The sequence below is a fragment of the Prenolepis imparis genome, unplaced genomic scaffold (assembly GCF_030444845.1).
Source record: "Prenolepis imparis isolate NDT839.2.m4 unplaced genomic scaffold, iyPreImpa1.0 SCAF_5, whole genome shotgun sequence".
Lineage (NCBI taxonomy): Eukaryota > Metazoa > Arthropoda > Insecta > Hymenoptera > Formicidae > Prenolepis > Prenolepis imparis.
The window spans coordinates 7,127,134-7,149,729 of NW_028141163.1; positions in this window are offsets into that span (position 1 = coordinate 7,127,134).

Below are 22,596 nucleotides of genomic sequence, written 5' to 3' on the forward strand. Positions count from 1 at the left end.
GTAGATTGCATCATTTATAAGAAAATTCTTTCCGTTTTATTAGGATATAGGATTAGGAAATAGTATTTGATATTCGTATAATCCATATTTTTCATTTTTGTGAAATATTGGAATTAAATCATATAACTTCTTTTCTTTCTTTTTGCAAAATGTAATACAAACAAATGATTATAATTCTATCTGTGTAACCAAAGTATATTTTAATATTTAAGACTTAATCTATTCATATATATTTATCACATCTATCACATATTTTAATTTTAACATTATATAGATAAAGTAATTTAGATAAGATTTTAATTTTTTGCTCAGTACTTTTGAATTCCTTGACTTTATGCAGGCAAAATATAAAAACACAAGTAAAATATACAAGCAACAGTGGGAATAAAAAGTGTAATTAAATAAGTAATTGAAAAATACGTTAAAATAATTGACATGGCAAACAGATTTTCTGGTTAAAGTCTGAATATTCCAGTTACAGCATTTTTTTTCAGATTGCTCTGTATTCAGCCTTTCGCTTGGCGGTTTATCAATTTTTCGAGCCATTTGTCGTGTCATTCCGGTGCAAATAAAGCGATGGTCGCTTTCGTGCAAAGCCGCCCTTTCATTCGAATTTCCATTTGTATCGTGTATTATCATTGCCCGTACAAATTTTCCCGATTAACTCATAATTATCTCTCCCGACCTATGTCTCTGCCGCTTACTCCTCCCGCGTCTCTCGTCCCGGCATCGATCGAATCGGATAATTATAACACTGCGGCCGGTGCTGCGGTTCGAAGGACGACGACGACGACGACGAGGAGCGGTGGCCGGAGTGAGAATTTCAATCTCGTGCTCGTTGGCGAATTTCGAATACTCGAGGTGCCAGCAATTTCCCCCGACGACGAATACAATTTCCAGATAGGGACTCGCATTGAATACTGTTTACTGTGGCGCGTTACGAGGACCCATGAGGTCATCTTGTGGACACTGTTAATGAAGCTACAAGTGCATTTACTCTGGTACATTGAACCTCTTCTGTTTGTTTCGAGATAAATATTTATTGCGTAATTAAATATTAAAAAATATGTATCTTGACTTAAAGTTTCGGTAATACAACATCGTTCGCGTGTTTGTTCCTATGTATTCTGTTGTAGATTTTTCATAAAATGCAAGAATTTATATGGCGTGTTTGGCGTGCAATGATTTATCAATGATATATTTTTCTTGAAACTTAAAAATTATTTTTTGAAACACTGATAAAAGTAATCTCTCACCCAAATAGGTTTCTATGTTATTCTAAAGTTTGGCAGTTTCGCGGAACGAGCAGACCTAGAAAGTTTTATAGTCGTGCGAAGAAAGAAAATAGTTCTCACTTTTAAATTAAAATAACATTATAGCGTTTCACGCGAGGCTTCGAAGCCATTAAAAGTCACCTAAAGTTCTACATTAAAGAAATTCATCTACGGTTTAAGTCATTTCAATTTAATGTGATAAAGACGATATAATATGATTGTTCATGTTTTTATTAAAAATAAAACTAGAAGGAGGGAAAATGTGGAGCGGAAAATCTGTTGAAGAATATTTGAACGTGATTTCTCAAACACAGGGGGTGCGTTTATGATCTTCCAAGCATAATAAACAGTATTCAGATGGGATATTTGCGGTATTTAAATAGCGATATTCGAGTATTTTGGATGTGCGAGTCATTTAAATTGGTGAAGAAAAGTGCTGTGTTGCATCACGAAGGCATGAATTTTGCTAGAAAATGAGACAATGAATTTGTATTTAATTATGAGATAAAAATGATTAATGAACTGTCTTAAAATAAATAAAAATGTCTCATAGATTACAATTTCTTGAAGGCAGTTTTATAGAATGTAGGAAAATTAAAAATGATTTACATGATATCCTTGTCCCGGATTTATCGCTGATAATATTGTGCGTTCTTACGTATTTATATATATATATATATATATATATATATATATATATATGTAATCTCGTATTATTATATTATTTTCCGTGCGGATATTGCAGAGAGATTTATTTCCAGATGAAATGGGTACAGGGAAAAAAGATTTGCGCGTTAAAGTTTTGAAGTATAGAATGCATGAGTAATTAAATTAAGAAACAAGAAAAGCGTAATTTTTTTTCTAGAAAATTCAGCGAAATTTTTAGATTTCAGATTCGCTTTTATTTTATCACGCGAAAGCTTTGTGACAATCAAGCCTGTTTCGTAGCATTGCATATTAAAACAAGATTATGAAGAATTCAATTTTTTAAGTGCACAATTGTATTGCTACATAAAAATGGCAAACGTAGAGCGTTAATTTATTAGATTCTGTGAAATGTATAAATATTTCACAATCTACCTAATGATGGTATATAGTGTATAATCGAATATTGTTATTGTAAAGTTTAATCGTACCCGAAGAATAATAAGAAATTCGAAAAAATTAAAAATAGCCGTACAAATTGCTTCTTGAAATTCGCGATATAGATAAATATCGACAGGTTAATATAACCCATATAACGGCGATACCTCTGAAAATGTTCTGTTCGAATATCTCCGTCATAAGGGATGATCGCTCTATCGTGATGTGCGCGTAATGGTATTTCGTATTCGAGAGCCGTTCGATGCGGATTCCGCGGACGTCGACGACGTCGCTCATGGCGACCGCATTTCCCCGGTAAGTGATCAGGATTGAGTTACGTCGTCGCGGCAGCAATCATGAGTAGCCACGAGCGATCTCGGGAAGCCTCTAATGATTCGGAAATAATTAAAATCTTTTTGAAACGTTTTTGTTTCCGCCATGGTGACTTTTTATATAGAAAGAATTTTTTGCATTTTTTTTCTTAGCATCCTTCACACCCACGTTTTTTCATAATTATTAGTGCTTAACGTAACAATATCAAGATATTTTTATAACTGCAAAAGTTAACTTAATTTTTTTCCTCTGTTGATAGAAAGAAAATATTGATTATAAAAAAAATCATGTGTTATACACACATATATGTACAATAGAAAAAAATTCTTGAATAATATCGTATCATTTTTTATACATATTATTTTATTTCTATAAATAAAATAATTTTTTGATATTAGAAATGCATAAGCACAGAAAGCAGTCATGTATGGTAAAGTCGGAGTTAATATCCGGTGTTGCAATACAAGTCTCAGCGCGGTTTAGAAATAGGTAGGAATTCTTCCAGATAAAATCAAACTCTCATGTATTAGCACGAATGATTCATGTTTGCATTTTGGGCTGACTGTAAACATCTGATTCTGAGCTTTCTATTGCCTCAGATGGACATGACACTATTTCAATTAAACTTAGAATTAGGTAACCACTTAAAATTAAATGCGTAATAAATGATCAATATAAGAAATATTGCTGTCCTTGCAAAAAAATGTTGTGTGGAAAATTATCTTTTTATAAATAGAACTATATTTTTTTAATAATAAACCGTTCGATTAATACAATACAAAGTACGATCATCGAGCGCAAAATTATTTAGATGCATTAACTTTATCTTGTCATTATACATCCATATCGAATATTACTAACAAAGCAAATTATCAGTTTCAGAAATCAGTTTTAAATACATATTTTTTTATTTATGCAATTGACATACTTGTAATTATTATTATTAACAGTTTATCTCAAATATTAATAATATCTCTTTCTATCTTTCTCTTATAAATTGCTATTATATTTTGTTTACTGGAATGAATTGTATGTTTCCTCAAATTTACGTGATCATTAACATAATTATTTTTTTTATTACTAAAACTAAGGAAGGAAAAAGTTTAAGAAAAATCAAGATGCACGAGAATTACGCTCGTAAGATTGAAAAATTCTGATAAGAATCCGTTAAAGAAACTACGGTCACGGTTCAATATCGATACCAACATTTCGCAATCATATTTCGGATTCGCAGATCTGTCTGATTCGATGGGTCGAACCGGACTGAATGTTCTCACAGTTTGATCAATACAAGCAGCGCGCAGGCGTCCTCGGCAAATGGAAACACGAGGCTCTCTCGCTTTTCTGTCCACATCTGATCGGAAACAGTCAGATAGCAAGAAAAGCAGATTGAGAAAAGCATATAAGAAGATATATACATACAATAGTGAAAGGAAAGATGATTTCCTTTATCGCGATACATTTTAATTGGCTATTATATTTCAAGAAAAGTTTCAAGAAAAAAGATGTCCTGTCAATTAGGGACACAAATTTTTTCATTCATAGATAGAAGCAAATTAAAAAAAAATTCTTTTAGTCTTTTAAGAGTGAATTTTTAAAATTCTTTTTATCTTAAAGACAATAAGAAAAATATCTCTTTCGGCTTTTCTTGCTATAAAAAAATTCTTTATTTAAGATTAAGAAATACAATAGAAAAACCGATCCAAAGTAACTTTATTATTATTTCTCTTGATAGAGTAAAAGGATTAATTCGGGAGATATAGATATTATGATCAACATCCGAGCGATATATTTGAGAAATGAAGAAATGATGCATTTGTCAAAAACGGAATGCACTTACCATCCAAACGAATCGTATTGGTGTCAATGGGGAAACCTTCGATCATTTCAGAATGATAAGCCTTTTCATCACTGAGACTCCACGTTTACGATGTCGACGATCTTCGGGATATCAAATTACCGGTTTGAGAGAAAACGTTTTTTTTTATTTTTTATTTTTTATTATCCCACGCGACTATAACCGCGTCATATTGCGTCATTCTCTTCCGTTTGTCTCTTTGCTGACATTGTGTATGGCATTCAAATATCATTTCGCGGTCCCGCGAGAAATGATGCAAATAAAATTTCCTTCGATGTGGTATGACTTCTCATAAATTTCTATTGATATTTTTTATCGAAATTTTTTTATTGGAAAACAGATAATGAGTGTTTATTTCTTCTCTTTGTCTATACATTCTTTTCATTCAATTTTACTGGATCATATAATGTATATAGTGTGTCCTATAACTTGCCATTTCAATTGTAATGATGCTCTGATTTTAATTTGGAATTAATTTTTTTCTCAAGAAAAATATCGATAAAGATCAATTTTATCGCAAAATATGTTTAATACTTTTTTGTAACAAAATTTTATAATTAATATAATTATTCTATTAAAGTAAAATCTTGAAATTAATTAAAGAATAATTAATTAAGGAAAAATTAATTTTATTCTGTTTGTGCTTTAAATTTTTGACAAATAGGTCTCTTTGAATTGTTTATAACTCAATTGGACATCTGACATTTTTGCTAAAGAAAAATTAACTTTAAAGTTGGATCATTTACTATTAAAATCAAGATCGAATTGTTTAAAACTCTACACATATATTAAGCGCATTTTTCTGATGCATTTATATCACATATAAGTAAATTTAATGTAGTAAAAATAATTTTTTGAAATTATTTATTTTTGTGTTTTTTTTGAAATTATTTAGTTTTGTGTTGTCTAAGTTTTCGTGATAGACGAATCGACGAATCGACAAATCGACGAAATATTAAAGTGGCGATTATATCTGTGCTGAATTATCTCAAACAAACGTATTTCGCGATCCTGTGCGCGCGATCAAACGCACAGAATTCAATCTCGCATTATTCGTTCTCCGCTCTGTTGACCCGTCGGGTAATCCTGCGCTCGGCTGAAGCGGGGTTGAAAGGGCTAGTTTCGATCTCAGAGTAACAGAAATTTCAGGATTTTTTGCTCGTTGGACCTGCGTCGGATCTGTCTCGATTGTTTTTCGATATTAAAATTCCGGTTTATACGAGCAGTCTGAAAATCTGCATTGCTGTCGAATATTTATATTTAAAGATGTATATAACAGAGAACATAAATGTTTATGCATGCCCTAGATTTTCCGTAGTATGTTTATTTACAAGTTTATTCACAATATTTACATACTGCTGATCGATTTGGAGTTTCTATTTATTTATTTATCGAGACGGTAATAGTTTTTGAATTAAAAACGATTGAAAATCAAGAATTTTTGATGAATTAAAGCTTTAGAAAAACAAAACGTTATATTTTACTTGTGTTTAAACAGATTGTTACATACGATGTTAATGTAAAACTTAATTTTAGGATGTGATTATAGATGTGATTGCTTAAACTTTAATCGAAAAGTTGATTCTAACAATTAATTAGTCAAGGAATTTCATTACGTGGAGCATGGATATGAATTATGTAATATTCTCTGCACACATTTCATCATTTTGTAGGAGTATCTATATGATGTTTTGTAATTTAATAACTTAAGTGGGGAACGCCATACACATACATGCATAAGTACTTTAACGAGGCAATTTTGCTGCTATTCTGATATACTTTCTTTAATCACGTACCATATCCAGTTTTTGATGAACGTTACAGCATTACGTGAACGTTTTTGGAGTTATATCGTTCAAATTGAAAGATCAACATTCATATAATGAAAAGACGCCTAATTTATCTTATTATTGCTCTGGCTAAAATTCTTGCTTTTTCATATTTATCTCTACAAACGTAATTTCCTTGAGATATATATAAAAAGATGATAACCTTGTGTTATACACGCCCTCGACCTTTAAACTAGTGTTGCGCTCCAACGAAGCAAAATCCAACCCCTGTGATTTTCAATAACGTGTGCGTTTTATATGTATTTTTATATTCTGAAATGAGAAACTTTCCGTCGGCATGTTTACAGGAACCACTGTATTTTCATCCAGCACGGACTATAATAGTCTTTTTTCGTACCTTTGTTGCTTTATCGATTTATATTACGTGTCATAAATAACTATCAGATTAGAATTATACATAAGCATAAAGTGTCGGATAGAGATAAAAAAATATATAATGTATATATATAAAATATCTCTCAACTCTTTCGAATGTAGAAAGATACAAGTTGAAATATTAAATTGTTTTATTACAAGATTAAATTTTTAATTGAAAAGAAATGGGGTCAATGGATAATTAATAAATTCGCTTATTGTCTATTAAGCAAATTTACTCAAGTTCGTACGATAAAACATGACGTTAAACTTTGTTTAGTTTTCGCGATAATAGCCTCAAGTATCGGTAATATAAAGCTAGATAATCTTAGTGATATCGCGTGTACGTAAAAATTATTTCTTCCGTGGTATTTTTATTACGTGCACTTTTAATTTCTTATGTTAAAAGATAATAAATTTGTCGATGTCTCTTGTTACAATAAGAAAAATAATTTTTACACATTATATATTTGCATGATTGCGTGTTTTCCGTGTCACACATTAAATCAGATACTTTTTTTACAATTACACGCAGTAAGCATAACATATAATGCGGTGCAATATTGTGAGCAAGTAATAATTTTAACCATTGCGGTTTCGTAATCAATAAATTGATAAGAATGTCACATTAATATTTTTCACGCGATACACAAAAGTGATTCTGAGATATTTTTATAATTAAACATTTCTAATCGTAGCGAATAAAAAACAACTGATTTTTAATTTATCTTGTTTCATCATCATTTATGATCATAAAGCAATTGTTAGTATCGCATTATCTAACAAAATAAAATAAAATAATATTTTAAAAATAAAACTAATAGTATTATTTGAAATTTAATAATGAAGAAAAACATTATATATAATCTTAATATTATATTGTAATAAAAACTATAAAATATAATAGAAAAGAAGCACAACAAATAATTTAAAACTTTTTTTTATAGATTTTTTTAAATATAATCTTTCTCTTTAAAATTTACTATTTATCAAATAGAAAAAATTATTATAATAAACGAACAGATTTATATAAATATATTTAAAAATTTGAATAATTTTTATAAGCGTGTTGAGATTCAACCGCTACGTTTACATATTTTATGTATATTACTTAATAATAAATGGATGAGAGCAGAGATAATTCAATATGTGAATATCCTGATGGAAATAAGCACGCACTGATGAAAAAATCAATTTTAGAGTAATTATGTGCAGGAGTATTTATTATCTTCTCGTTTGCTTTAAAACGACATTTGTTACGAGCTTTGTAAAAGAACGTGTGATCGTCGATAATTTAAATGATCGGAGTAAATGCTGGACCTATAAAATAAATATGAAATATAATTGATTTTTACATCGTTTTATATATATAAGCAAATGTTGATAGTGCATTCACAATCATATAGCGATACGCAATCTATTGTAGTAAATCGTACGTGCGTCGCATTCTTGGCAAATGCGAAAATGGCATTGTGTGGGTCGTAGCATTCTTCTACGCGACATAGCGGAAAAAATAATGGGAACTTTTAAAAGCAAGCATTTATGATGACCTACTTTAGTTTATGAAGCATTCACGAATGCGAGATGCATTTTTCAATTATCTTTGGTATATTCGGAAACATGCTTGCCTTTCTCTTAGTTATAATCTGCACTAATCAATAAATCTTTGAGAGAATTTTCATATGTGCAGAAAATTTAAGGATGTATGAGAACATAAAGAAACATATGATCGAAAAGTGCGCTGATCCAGGAAAGATGTATTTTTCGAAATAAATCTGTACATGTGTGTCATATGTTCCTTAACGTTGCAGTTATAACAAGTAGATATCTGAGATAATGAATTTTTTAACTACTTTATCATTTTTATTTCTTGCAAAGATAATGTTAAACACAAATTATTCAATAATTACATTCTTCATATTGATATTGAAGTTATATTTATGGAAATTTATATAATCTTTTTACAAATAGCTAATATCACGTGCGAATGTACGATATTTCACAAAACGAACTGAAGAAGGTTTTGATAGATGACTGATGAAAACGATATAGAATAGATAAATTAATGCAATGCTTCTGTTGCAATGACATTAAGTATATAGGTGTATTAAGAATATTTTTTAATGATATAAAAATTTAAAAAGGTATTAGCATATTATACCTTAAAACATATATTTTGTATACAATATCTTTTTTTTATAATTTAAGTACTATATATATATATAGTATTTAAATTTTATATGTTCTTGACATCTATTATCACAAATTTTTCCATTTGCCTTGTTCTATTTTTTAGTATTCTTCTTTCGTTTTCGATGTTCTCGTGTAAAGTGCATTGATCTTTTTAAAAGGAGTAAAAGGAGACTTTAAAATGTCAATAGATTTACGAACGTAAAATAATAACATGAAATTTTTGGTCTATCAGAAATGATTGAAAAAATAAGACTGATGTAAATGAAGAAAAAAGACATCTCTCAATAGCTGCGTAACTTTACTAATTCCATCATTTTTATCGCACTTTGTACTTTTATATTTCTTTTCTCATTATTATAGTATGCTGAAAATGGTTGTAAAACTTGGCGACACATTTATTAATATTCTGATATTTTCATTTGACCTGCTTTTGCATTCTTTCATGATTATCAGCATTCAATTTAGTTAATAACATTAAACTTTTAATACTTTATAGTTCTTAAATGTATTAAAGTATTAAAAACAATTTTCGTGAAAGAAAAATTATATAAATCATTTATATTTATTAAAATTGTTTCTAAAGAATTGGCATACTTCTTACTTTGTCTTTTCTTCTTTTCTTTCATCTTTATTTTCACATTTTAAATTTGAATTATATATATCATTTACTACACTGAGAGAATTTTTTCTTAGAATTTACCCTGAAAATCATGGTAATCGTGGGACAATATGGTATGGAAAGAATTTTATGAGAATTTCTCTGATTAATATTTATCAATAAAATATAAAACACGTTTAATTAATTTTACTAAACTGCATAGTAAAATTAATCAAACATATTTTATATTTTATTGTAATAAATATTATTTTTATTGTGATAAATATTAATCAGAGAAAGTCTCATAAAATTCTTTCCATACCATATTGTCCCACGATTACCATGATTTTCAGGGTAAATTTTAAGAGAAAATTCTCTCTGTGTACTTGATTAATTCTGATTTCTAACTATTCGTTAGTTATTCTGTATAAATTATCTATTTGATCTGTGTTACTTATTACACACTAACTGTGTGTGCTGCTGGTGAAATAATTTCCTTAAATTATTCGCCGAAGTTCTAATTACTAAAGCGTTGAGAAATGTTAGCGTATAATTAAATTTTAGTGCATTTATCAATACGGGCATTTAAAGATTGCATTTGAAGAGAAAAGGTATTAAATCTTTTAAATATTTTTCAAGTATTATTCATCTTAATATAATAACGTTTTAATTAATCTTTATATATTAGAAGATTTATAATATATATTTATAACTTATAACAAAATATATAATAAAATAATAATAAAAATAATATCCGCTATAAGAATTCGAATAGATATTGTATACAATTATATGCAATTTTCTTTCTTCGTGTCAAAATAAACATTATTTAAAAATGGAAAAAAACTGTTGTCTATAGCGAGATTGGCGAATCTTGCATCAGTGATTATCTGAAACTGGTTGTATTGTAAAGGAACGTTCTGCTGCAGACAGTTCCAATGCAATGCCGGCGTTGTTCCATTACCGCCCGTGCATTACTCTCTTTGTGCCGGGCACCTTGTTTCGCATGCTTTTATTTGTCGTTGTCTCGGTTAGGAGAGTGAATGCGCACGATCGGCTGTTCAGTATGGAAAAGACATTTTCCGCTGCTGGATTTTCGGAATTTTGGGGAACGCGATTTAACGTAGTCTAGCAGATAAACGACGTTTTCTGGTGGCAGAGCACGCGGTCTAATAAATATTTCAGGAAATGTACCCGTTTGCGAGCAGTAGGGCAATGGGAATGAGGGAAGAACGAATGCGTTTCGCACAATGCATGCCGCGAGCGAATGTATTCGCGAAATAATGCACGGAACGGCATTCTTTACATTTTACATCGCTAAACGTGACCGCCTGCGCGGTGAGTTTCCGTTTTTCTTACATGATTCGAGGGAAGTTGTGTAAATAACAGCGTAATGGCAGTCGCAAAATGCTAAAGCTATATCTTGGTATGCATAGAATGCAAAATAAATAAGCGGCTGTACACGAAAGAGATAAAAACAAAAGTTGATATTCGAGAGGCAACAGACAGAATTATAATTGAGTTTTGATGTGGCATATAATTCAGAGCATGATGTAGAATTTAAAGCAAAGAATTGAAGCCATTTTATTTTAAAAAACATTAACGGAAAATTATTTATGTTTATATATAATAAAAGACCGCTGATATTGTTATATAATATCTAAAAAAGAAAATTTCAACATTGGTCAATAAAGTTATTTATGCTTATCAATATTATTTAAAATTATAATATGTGATGACTGTTTCATTGAAAGAATATTACAGTTAGTGATTATTTTCCGGTCCTATTTTTATATTATAAAAATTCAAATATTAATAAATCCGATTTTTTTTATAAATGTATGTAACGTGATATTTCACGAGACTGGAATTTCAAAAGTATTTTTATTATATTATAAAAATTTTCTTGAATTTATACATTATTTTATATATTTGTACCTGTATTTATAATTTGATGTAGAAATATGAAATTGGTGATTAATGATGATGTTTGTTTTTTGATGAATAATTTATCTAGTATAATAAAATAAGTAACAATTATATATATACATGTTGTGAAAGCTAATAATAATTATATATATATAATGTGTGTGTGTGTGTGTGTGTGTGTGTGTGTGTGTGTGTGTGTGTGTGTGTGTAAAAGCTAATAATATATAATTTAATATAATATAATAATTAATAATATATAATTCAATTCTTATAAAATATAATCAATCTGGAAAGAAACGCAAAATAGAATGCAAATAAAATCACTTAGAATTGATCAAGTTATGGGTGACCAAGTTATGACGCGAATTCGTGCTCGTTCTCGCTGTGCCAGAGATAACTGCATAGAAAATAAGAATATAAATTTCTTTCCAAATCTCTCTCTCTCTCTCTCTCTCTCTCTCTCTCTCTCTCTCTCTCTCTCTCATCGACTTTTTTCGTTCTTCTCTCGTTTTCTTGAAAAAAATATCATCTTACACTATTTAAAGTTAAACAAATTAACATTTTCTTACATCATTGAAAATTGATTTATCACTTAAAAATCAGTGATGACAATATTTGTTAAGAAAAGATTTACTCAAATCGACTCGTTAATTGATCAAAGTTTTTTTTTTCGTAAAAACCATGGGCGTTATCTGATATTACATGAGAGTGAAGTTTCATAAGTTTCGTGTTTCTGTTGTATTACTTTTTCGTAAAATGATATTGATAGGGCAATTACAATTACAATACACACAATTGTAAAGAACTGAATGTTTGAATCTGTACTGCATTAATCATATATAATCTCGAAATACCACTTGTGGACTAAAATTTACAAGCCATTATTTCTCAAATCGATGAAATCTGTTATGGGAAATATATTATGGGAGTTGAATAGCGTGAAATAGATTTGAGATTGAATATCTCTTTGTTTGACGCTAATTGCTAAAGCAATCAAAAAGCACTATGCATTTCGAGATAAACCTTTTAATAAAATATGATAAATATTATCGCAATTTCAACGCTTTCAATTTTGAGCTTTGTTTTATTAATTACTGATTTGTTACGATGAGACTGACCAAATTATTTCCGTTGATACGTGAAGCAATTATCATTAAACAAGTTCAAGGTAGATTCAAATATATATTCAAGGAGAAACATTTGTATGTATGCTTGCTTCTAATTGCTAGGGCAAGGTAAGATATTTTAAGGTACGTCCGATATGAAAGGCGTGAAATTCGAGCAGTTTCTCGATGAAATGTTATCTCAATTTTATGTAACATCTCTCTAACGATTACGTCAATGTCTTTTATAGACTCATTTTCATTAACGATCCTGTGCTTTCGGTTTTTCCCATCCTTTTCGTTACGACCTGATACATCTCTTTCTTTTAGATTCGTTATCGAACTTGTGCTAACTCTCATTCTTCAAACTATCGTGAGATATTCCACTTCGCCAGATATCTATCAAGGAAAAGTTTGCTCTTGCTGTAGTCAAGAGTGAGAAGTTTCAACGAAAAGTTGGCCAAGAAACTTACGACTTCACGAATATTAATGTAGCAAAGTTGCACGTAATTTTCACGAGGGAGAATAATTTTTAGTGTCTAGATTTTCCATCTAATTAGGTTGTCATTAGAGAATCGGTGATGCTGTTTATTTTCATTATAAACATCAATATATTTATGTGGCGTTGATAAAAATTTAACTTATTTATCAGTATCAGATAAAAATTCTATTTTGTTGAAGCGATAATTATCATAGCTCCAATTTCGAGCTGCGATTCACATTTCATACATCTCTCATTTCCGTTGCGCACAGTTGAGTTTTAATGGGTCGCATTGTATAAAGCCGATTCTGTCCTACTGAGGTCGCATTATTTCTCCTTGCGCAAGTTAGTTTCAATTTCCGCTGAACGTCGTGTTTCCATGCGCGTCAGGCAAATTCGAAATTCGTTTAATATTTAGGAAGAATTTAACGAATTTTCAGGAACTCATCATTTCGATGGTCAAAAGCACCTGAAATATATTTTTGATGATCGAACAAAATGCCGACACAGTGCACGCAATTTCCGATACATTCCATATTTATTATTAAATTTCGTTCAAATGCATTTCCCCGACCTGTTTACGCGTATATGTACCTGCAGGTTGGCATATATATGCATATATCCTGATATATATATATATATATATATATATATATATATATATCTCTCTTTCGAACTTTTGTAATGTGACGCAAATGCACACAAGATTTATCGTCTGCATCATGACAACAGTATATTTCATCTGAGATATATTGCTAAATGTAATTTTCTTGTGTTATCCTCGCTTGTAAGTTATAAAATCAGATTTGACCTCATCTAAATGACATTTTATATATTTTATAATATATGTTAAAATTCTTTTTTTTAATGTGAGAGCTAGAACCAGAAGTTAGCTGTGTGCTAACATCACTGAGAGCTAGTTTTATTTAAAACTAAAAATTTTTTCTTCTGTTTGTATTATATATGTTCATTTAAATAGCTTCATTAATTTTCTTTATTAAAGTGTAAATAATTTAAGGCAAGAGAAAGAGGAATTAAGTCTTTTTATTTTTTTTAGTAATTTGATGCTTTTATTATATGCATACGTTTTTAAAAATTTTCATATTTAGTGAGTTCTTATACAAAATACAACCAAATCTTATGTGAGTGAGATTATAACTTACATTGTACATATACACAGAGAGAATTTTCTCTTAAAATTTATCCTGAAAATCATGGTAATCATGGGACGATATGATATGGAAAGAATTTTATGAGAATTTCTCTGATTAATATTTATCACATTAAAAATAATAATATCTATCACAACAAAATATAAAACATGTTTGATTAATTTTACTATGCAGTTTAGTTTTATATTTTATTGTGATAGATATTATTATTTTTATTGTGATAAATATTAATCAAAGAAATTCTCATAAAATTCTTTACATACCATATTGTCCCACAATTACCATGATTTTCAGGGTAAATTCTAAGAGAAAATTCTCTCAGTGTATATATATATATATATATATATATATATATATATATATGAAAAGACAGTAAATCAAATTTATTTAATGAAATTAAACTCGACTAATTTATTTATCGATTGACACGTTATTAAAAGTTTATTTTTGGTCTAGCCTCGTTCTCGAACCGCGAATGTGCATCGATTTTATTTCTAGAAGTTTTTCCAGAGATAACATTAATATTTTAAGTATACTTCGTATACGTTTAATCGCGAATGGCAATATAAATTAACTAGCATAGGGTTCGAAGATAGTTTTCGAAGATAGTTTTCGAAGATAAACATTTTTCTTTGAAACGAGAAGTAAAAATCAGACTCTTTGTTATCAAGTACGTTGGATATCAATATCAATGTCCGTTGAATTGCATCAACGAATTAATTTTATGAGAAATAAATTAATATTGTCATATTTTAACGATCTTAATTTATTAAAAATAATATGATATTTCGTAGCAAAATTTTTTCTATTGAAATAAATTTGTTAAAATAAAATTATAAAAATATAAAGTAAATGTTTGAGCTAAAAATCAAGAATTATATATACGAGAAAAGCATTTAACATCGTAGCTGAAAATGGAATGGCAATTAAATTTCGCGAAAGTAACAATTTATTGCATTGAAAATTTAATTGAAAATGACGTATTATATATATATATATATATATATCTATATATATATATATATATATATATATATAGTCGATCATTGCTTTTTAAATCAATTGACTATGGCAGGTAAATAATTCTGTCCGTTTTTCTATTCAAAGCGGAATTGTTGGGCGGTTTAATTAAACGGAATTTTCAAATCTTTTGTTAAACCTGGGATAGCTGTAGGGCAGAATGTTAATATAAATGAGATTTGTCTTTTGCAAGAACACTGCACATATTTACATACGTGCGGAACGTGTATTCATTATTGCCACAGTCGGTGCCGCAATATGCATGCATGTGCATGAGTATACCGAGAGTATCCCAAGAGTAATGCACATATCATGCTTGGCGCAAAGCGGCGACCCTATTCGTCACGCTTGCGGTAATTGGAACAGATAATTGGAAAAAGTTTTGGAGATTCATTAGCAAGCAATTGTTGGCACGATTGAGTGTTGGTTACTGAAAATGGGATTACACATACGTCGAATATTTATTTTAATCGGGCTGCATGTTTTCCTCCCTCGCGCCTGTTTTTAAAATTTATATCATAATTAAAATTCAGCGACGACTTTAGCCGGTAAATTGATTTATGCGGCTATGTAGAAAATTTCAATTTCCTGCAACGATAGCTGCTGCAACACTTTGATTGTTCACTTTAATTGTTTGTTTTATTACGTAGCGAAAATTACATTATCAGTAGCATATGTAGCATATGTTTGCTTTTACAAGTACATGTGGTATATATGTGTAGTGTTCTTAAATTTGATTTTTTTAAAATCAAATATAAATTTTCAATATATAGAATTTTTATCTCTAATTGGTATGAGAATTGAATCGGATGGTTTTGTTTATTCGCATTTATCTTTTTAATATAGACTTTGTATTTTATCGTATTATAAAATCGATAAAAATAATCGTATTTAAACAGTTCTCTTCAATAACCTTGAGAGATGTGTCTCTTTAAATAAATTTAAAAGAAAGAATACCAATATGTTGTATAACTCTATCGATTTCTCGAAATATTGAATGACATAATATTGCAAAAGTGAGTTCACAGATTGATTAAAATTAAATTGCAATCGGCGACATCAACTTGATGTGCGCCAATCGACACATGTTGTTTCGAATTGGCTCGCGAACACGTTTCCAATCTAGTAACGTCTAAAAAAAAAAGAAAATATATTTCGACAGTGATTGATGAAAATTTGTTAGAAGATTTTTATTACGTCACAGTGACGAGCGGAGAATCAAGCGTGAAAACAAGATGGACTGAGAAGTTCATAGGGCGATAAAAATTAGACGACGCTTCTTGGCGGAAGCAACGAAGAAAATAAAATCACCAAGAACGAATCTCTACTGTCGTTTATCGTGATCCACCGAGGATTATCACGGGTTACAGATACCGCTCGTGGTACAGTTTAAACTTTGCTCTTCGACAATTTTTCTCTCTATTAACTTCTAAACGAATTCTGTCGCGAAGTTGCTGTAATCTAGTTTCCTAGAGGGAAATTGCGTAACATCGGTATCTTTAATTTACCGGAACATATGAAAGATATAATTATAAAATGAATATCAAGTATATTTATTTTCTTCGTTAACAAAACTAACTTGCTTTAAATATATGTTCGGAAAATCTTTTTACTTTAATTATATCTTTTTTGACGTTTCTCTTTAAAAATTTCACCGAGTCAAGCTGGATATATAGCAGTATATTGTATACAATAATCTATTTTTAAGCAGAGTTTTTAAACTGTGTTTTAATCACCATAATAAAAACCTTTTGAAATCGAAGACAATAGAAGAAAATTTTAATCATTATTTTTACCAAAAAACCGTATTTGAAATATTTTATTTCAGTCTCAAGTTTTAAAGCTTTTGATTCGTCGAACACATTGAAAAATTGCGGGAATTACGCGAATTCGGGCTTTTCATGCAGTTACATGCAATTTTCAGCACATTTTAGCTTCTTTTATTGAAAGCTGCGGAAGTGCAAAATAAATGCTTTATGATTTGAATTTGACGAATTCCTCTTTTATATATACATATATGTTAGTTTTATTATTCACTAAATAATTAAAATTAAGGAATGTGCTAATTTTTTATTTTACTTTATCTGTGTGTTTTTTAAACGTTTTTGTCTCATCTTTGTTTGCATGATTCCAGAGATTGAGATTATAATTTGTCGACGTTAAGAAAATTTTAGTTTATTTCGCGATAATTTACATTAAATCAAATATAAAGCTATCTACTCTCGTGATGAAATATTGCGAAACGCATGATGCATAAGCAAATATATACATGCGCCATTCAGAAGTGTATGACGCGTTACCATGTTTTATTCAGTCTCTTATGTCGTGAGTAACAAGAGAACTAGACGAGCAAAATCATCAGTTTCGTACGCTTCAAAGAATTGTGAAAGTTAAAAGGCGCTTTTAAGTTAAAGCACTAAGTAATGTAGATCTGAGTGAGTTCTAAAGTAAATAAATTCTATAGAAGAGCAAAGAGATTCTCTTTTTGTCAACCGTACAAAAGAATATATAAGATAATACATTAACATAATGTTCATTAGTACGCTTGTTGTTTAATATGCTAGCAATGAGAATGTTGAATAATAATTAAATTATTTGGCTATAAAAGAAAGCAGTTAGGGAATATACTCTCTAGTAGAATTAGAAATATTATATTAATATGTTTTTATATCAAACAATTTATTTATATTTACATTATTCTGAGGATGTTTGTTTATACTAGTTTTATTAGCTTGTTGAAATTTGGAGAATTTTTAAGCAAAAATTAAAAATTTGCTAAAATACAAAAATATATTGTTTGCACAAAAAAGCTACATATATATCTAAAAATTATAATTAGATTATGATAAAAAAAACTTGATTAATAAACAATAACAATATTAAAAAATATCAGATAATTAACAAATAAAGTTGATTTTTCATAAAAATTTTGAGAATTTTAATAGTTTTTTTCTTGTTTATTTATCTCAGATTTGTATTTTTTATCATAACTATAGAACAACATAAGCGCGCTACGGTTTTATGTTTAAAAAAATGATATTTAAAACAAAATATAAAGCTAAAAAATATTCTAGCTTACATATTTATATTTATATTGTGTATGTTATAATGCGAAATAATAAGATTATTCTAACATATGTATATGTATTTTATTTGTTACAGGTAGCATTGCGGTACACAGTGCGATTCACGCGTCGTGTCGGGAGTGCCGTGTAAAATTTCGCGTGTCGGGAGTGCCGTGTAAAGTATCGGACAATAATTATTCGTATTTTCGCAAGTATCGTGAGTGCTACGAAGGAGCAATGACGGTCTACCAAGAAAGGAGGAGGAGGCCCGGGGAGGCATCGGGCGGCATTGGGGCAACTGTGAGGGGTATGCAATATAAAAACATTTTTTCTAAACTGCATTGTTTATGAAATATTCAACATACACATGTATATACATAATTTGAATATTTTGTTTTCAGATCAATGTGCTGTGTACTACAACTCTGCTATTGCACGTATCGGTGAGTGAGAAATTATTTATTTTGTAACATTTCTATAGCGGTTATGAGGGTGTATAAAATAATATGTTATAATATTTTATCCACGATTAATATTTTTTGACAAAAATCAGCTAATAATTGTCAAAAATATTAATCGAATTTAAAATATTATACCATCTTTTTCTAAAAAAGTTAAATCGATTCTCGCAAGTATTGTTGCATTTTTTCCGCGATGCTGATTGACTGTTTCGATTCGCGATTGTGCGTTATATTTGTAGCATCGAAAGGCTGTCATCGCGAGGGTTAGTAGTTTAACAGTTTGTTCGAAATAAAATAAAATAAAATAATAATATCAGTTTTAAAATATGTTGTAATACTAATCAAACTGCTAACCCTCGCGATGACATCCTCTCGATGCTACGAATATAATGCACAACGCGAATTTTAACAGTCAATGAGCATCACGGAAAAGCGACAACAATAAACTTTGGTATATACGAGTATCGAATTTACATATCTTTTTTAGAAAAGGATTTTATTGTTTTATTAATTTTCTTGTACATAAAGTTATTTTACAAGCATATTTAGTATCAAATTCTAAATATCGTTCTAAGGAGGCTCTAAACTTTGATGAAGTGTTTTATTCGCATTTATCCGCGTCCAAAGTATGAGATTTATGCATGCTTGCGTTAGTTGAGAAATAGTTGTATTAGTTCTCTGCTGTTGTGAGTTAGGAATGTATAAATATAACATAGCAGTGTTCGCTAGAATTATGGAGAGATTGAAGCGCATTCTGACGCGCTTTAGCGTAATAGCAACAACATGTTTTGCATAGCGGTATGCGTTGGTCCTTTATGGTGCCTATTCGCATAAAGTGCGATGGTTAGTATCTACAAGGAATGAGACGTGGCATCTTCAAGGAAGATGCATTCCATCGAAAGTGTATAGAAGGACATTCGTGAAATTCGAGTCTCTCTTCGAGAGGGACGAAAGCATTTTCTTTTGACAGGCACGATTTAACCGAGCATTGGATTTCGTTTTCACATGAGGGTATATTTCAGTATTAAGTCTCCGAAGATCCACTCGATGTCTAGCTCTCCATCTTCATAATGGCGTTTTTATGTTAGCATTGCCTAGCTGGACGAACGGGCTCTTCCATAAAGGAGAATACGTGCAATGTCGTTCGTAAACGATTGATGTACTGGAAAGTGAACTTACCCGACCGTGCTATCTATTCGCGTTTATTATATGATGATAAATGTCGCAATAATAACGTCCCGCGATTTCTCTTAAGCGTTAATTTTACTTTCATTTTTGTTGAAAATATCCTATGACGCGAGAGATTTCAAATTAAAAATTTAAAAAATTTTAATTTGACATATATTTTATGTGTATTTACATAAATGATGTATAAAATTTTTAACTATTACTACAAATAACTTTTCAAATTTTATTTGATTTAAAAAATCATTGATTTTGTAAAAGTATTAGTTATTTATGTGTAATTTTTTTTTTTATTAATGGCAAAGTGTCAATTGTGTCATTGCGATCGACACTGTGTGAACGAACAAGGAAGTAACTATCTTCGGAGCAAGCTTTGCGAACGATAACATTGATTTGAGAAACTCGAGACTTTGTTTAACTGATTGTAAGATGAGAAATTCGAAATTGAGGGAACGAACATTTCGGAACAATTTAGTGTCGCGTTACTCTATGTCGCCCTTTTGATGCGTGACAAGCATGGAACATCGATCCGAATTCTGCTCCCATTCCTCACATACTATTTCGCGCGTAAACTGTATACACGTAATATAAGTTATCTTATATTGATTTATGATCAGGCAGAAAATCGATAACGAGCAGAATAGTAAATAGAAAAGAAATTTTATGGGGCAACCTAATAATAATATAATAAATCGATAGTAATTCATTCGTAAATTATCGTATAGAAATGTTGATTTATATGATTGTAATTGATTCGTTAATTTAAATAGATGAAAATCTATTATTTTTTAATTTTGAAAGATACGAGAGGAAAATATCTGCTTTTCTATCGAAGTGACAACAAAACTGAAAATAGTGATTTATTTTTGTTGCGTTATTTAATGACGTTATTCACGCTATATATAAAATCTCTGAACCAATATTTTGTTGTGAATATTTTGACTGAATTTTAGATTGATATACAAAAATATAATTTGCGAGGATCATCTTTATTTTATCTCATTATCCGATAAATGATGAATTTATAATAGAATTTTATTGATTCAACTGCGCTTGCTTTAATAAGAGGTTTCTCTCAAGTCGAGCACTTGAAAAGCACAATATTAGCATTTCTAGATTTATGTTCTTTGAATTGTAAAGAGGATGCAGCACAGGGAATAGTGACTTACGTTTGAGAATGCTTTTACGTTTCAAGCATCTCGTCTCTTCTCGCCTTGCTTTATTTTCCTTCAATACTCTTACATCTTGAAAAAGGAGATTTACGTAGGTAGACATAAATAACGTTATTAATATTATAATATATCGTGTACTACATCTCGTATGTGATACGTGATGGTTTCTTTTAGGCACTTTTGAAAATATATATACATAATATTAAATATCGTTCATACTTGTTAGCCCGTATTCAGCACCATCAATGAGTTATTCAGATTTATCGCGCACTATCCGCTTTGTCTCATGTCTGTCAAGTAATTTTTACAACTCTTACGTTTCGGAAGATCGTCGAACTGCGATTGTCGAGATTAATTCGCTCGTCAGACAATCACGTTAATGGTAAATAATCTTTCCTTAAGTTTTAAAGTTCTTTAAAATCGGTTTCGATTCTTGTTAACGAAAGATAAATTTCGAGATTGGTTGACTTCGGTATTTTGGAAGCAGAGAGTAACGCAATTTTATCAAGAATCTTAAGTATATAGAGTTTATCACAGATCGGATGTAACTCTCGGACGAGATTGATTGTTGACGTGGTTGATCGTCTATGACACATTCGTTAGTGTCCGAGGATATTTGCGATATTCGTCACTTCATTGTCGATATTTGAATATTTTTCTTGAAAAAATTTCGCAACTTATTGTAGCAATCCTTTGTCGTAACTGACTGAGCGAAAGGCATCCTCGACAAGGTCCGTCAAGCATCTGACCGCCTGTAGCAAAGCCGCGAGAAGCAGCGATAGCGATAACGAAATCAGTTTACTTGGTATCAGAGCATTTTCTGAGACGCTTTGACTTTTCCCTGATGTTTTCTTTCTCTTACGCTTATCGCAACCGGTATTCTTTCCGATGCTGTTGTCTTTATCCTGCGTCTTAGCCGTGGTTGTTGTCGTGCGCTTCTCTCGCGATCGCGATACCGTGTTGTCCGATACTTCCTTGACTGATTTCGGCGTCGTTCTCTTCTGCCCGTCCAAAATCGATCGTCGATGTGACGCGAAACTCTCGAGCTTTTTCCGAAAATCCTCCGCTGTCGCTTCAACCGCCCGCAGAAGTTTTTTCTCGCGAGAATCTCTTCTGTCGCGTCGTTTCTCTGTTTGTAACGTGCCTTCCGATCGTGCTTTCCCATTAATTGTCAAGCGACGAGATCCCGTGGCCTCGAGAAAAATATCTTGCAACGAGAATTTTTTGTTCTCCTGTTTGTCGCCAAGTTCCGTGTTCTGGAAGATCGAATTCTCGTCTAACGAGTTTGTTCTGCTGTGCCACTTATCGCGAAAGAGAGATTTCTTCTCGACGCACGCGCTGTTAAGATTGTAATCGATCGTAATCGTAGGCTCTTCTGGTTCCGACGAACATAGTCTAATATTTTCCTTAACTTCATCCAGAACGATTCTTCTGGGTAGAGTTTTGCCGAGACTATTAGGTACAA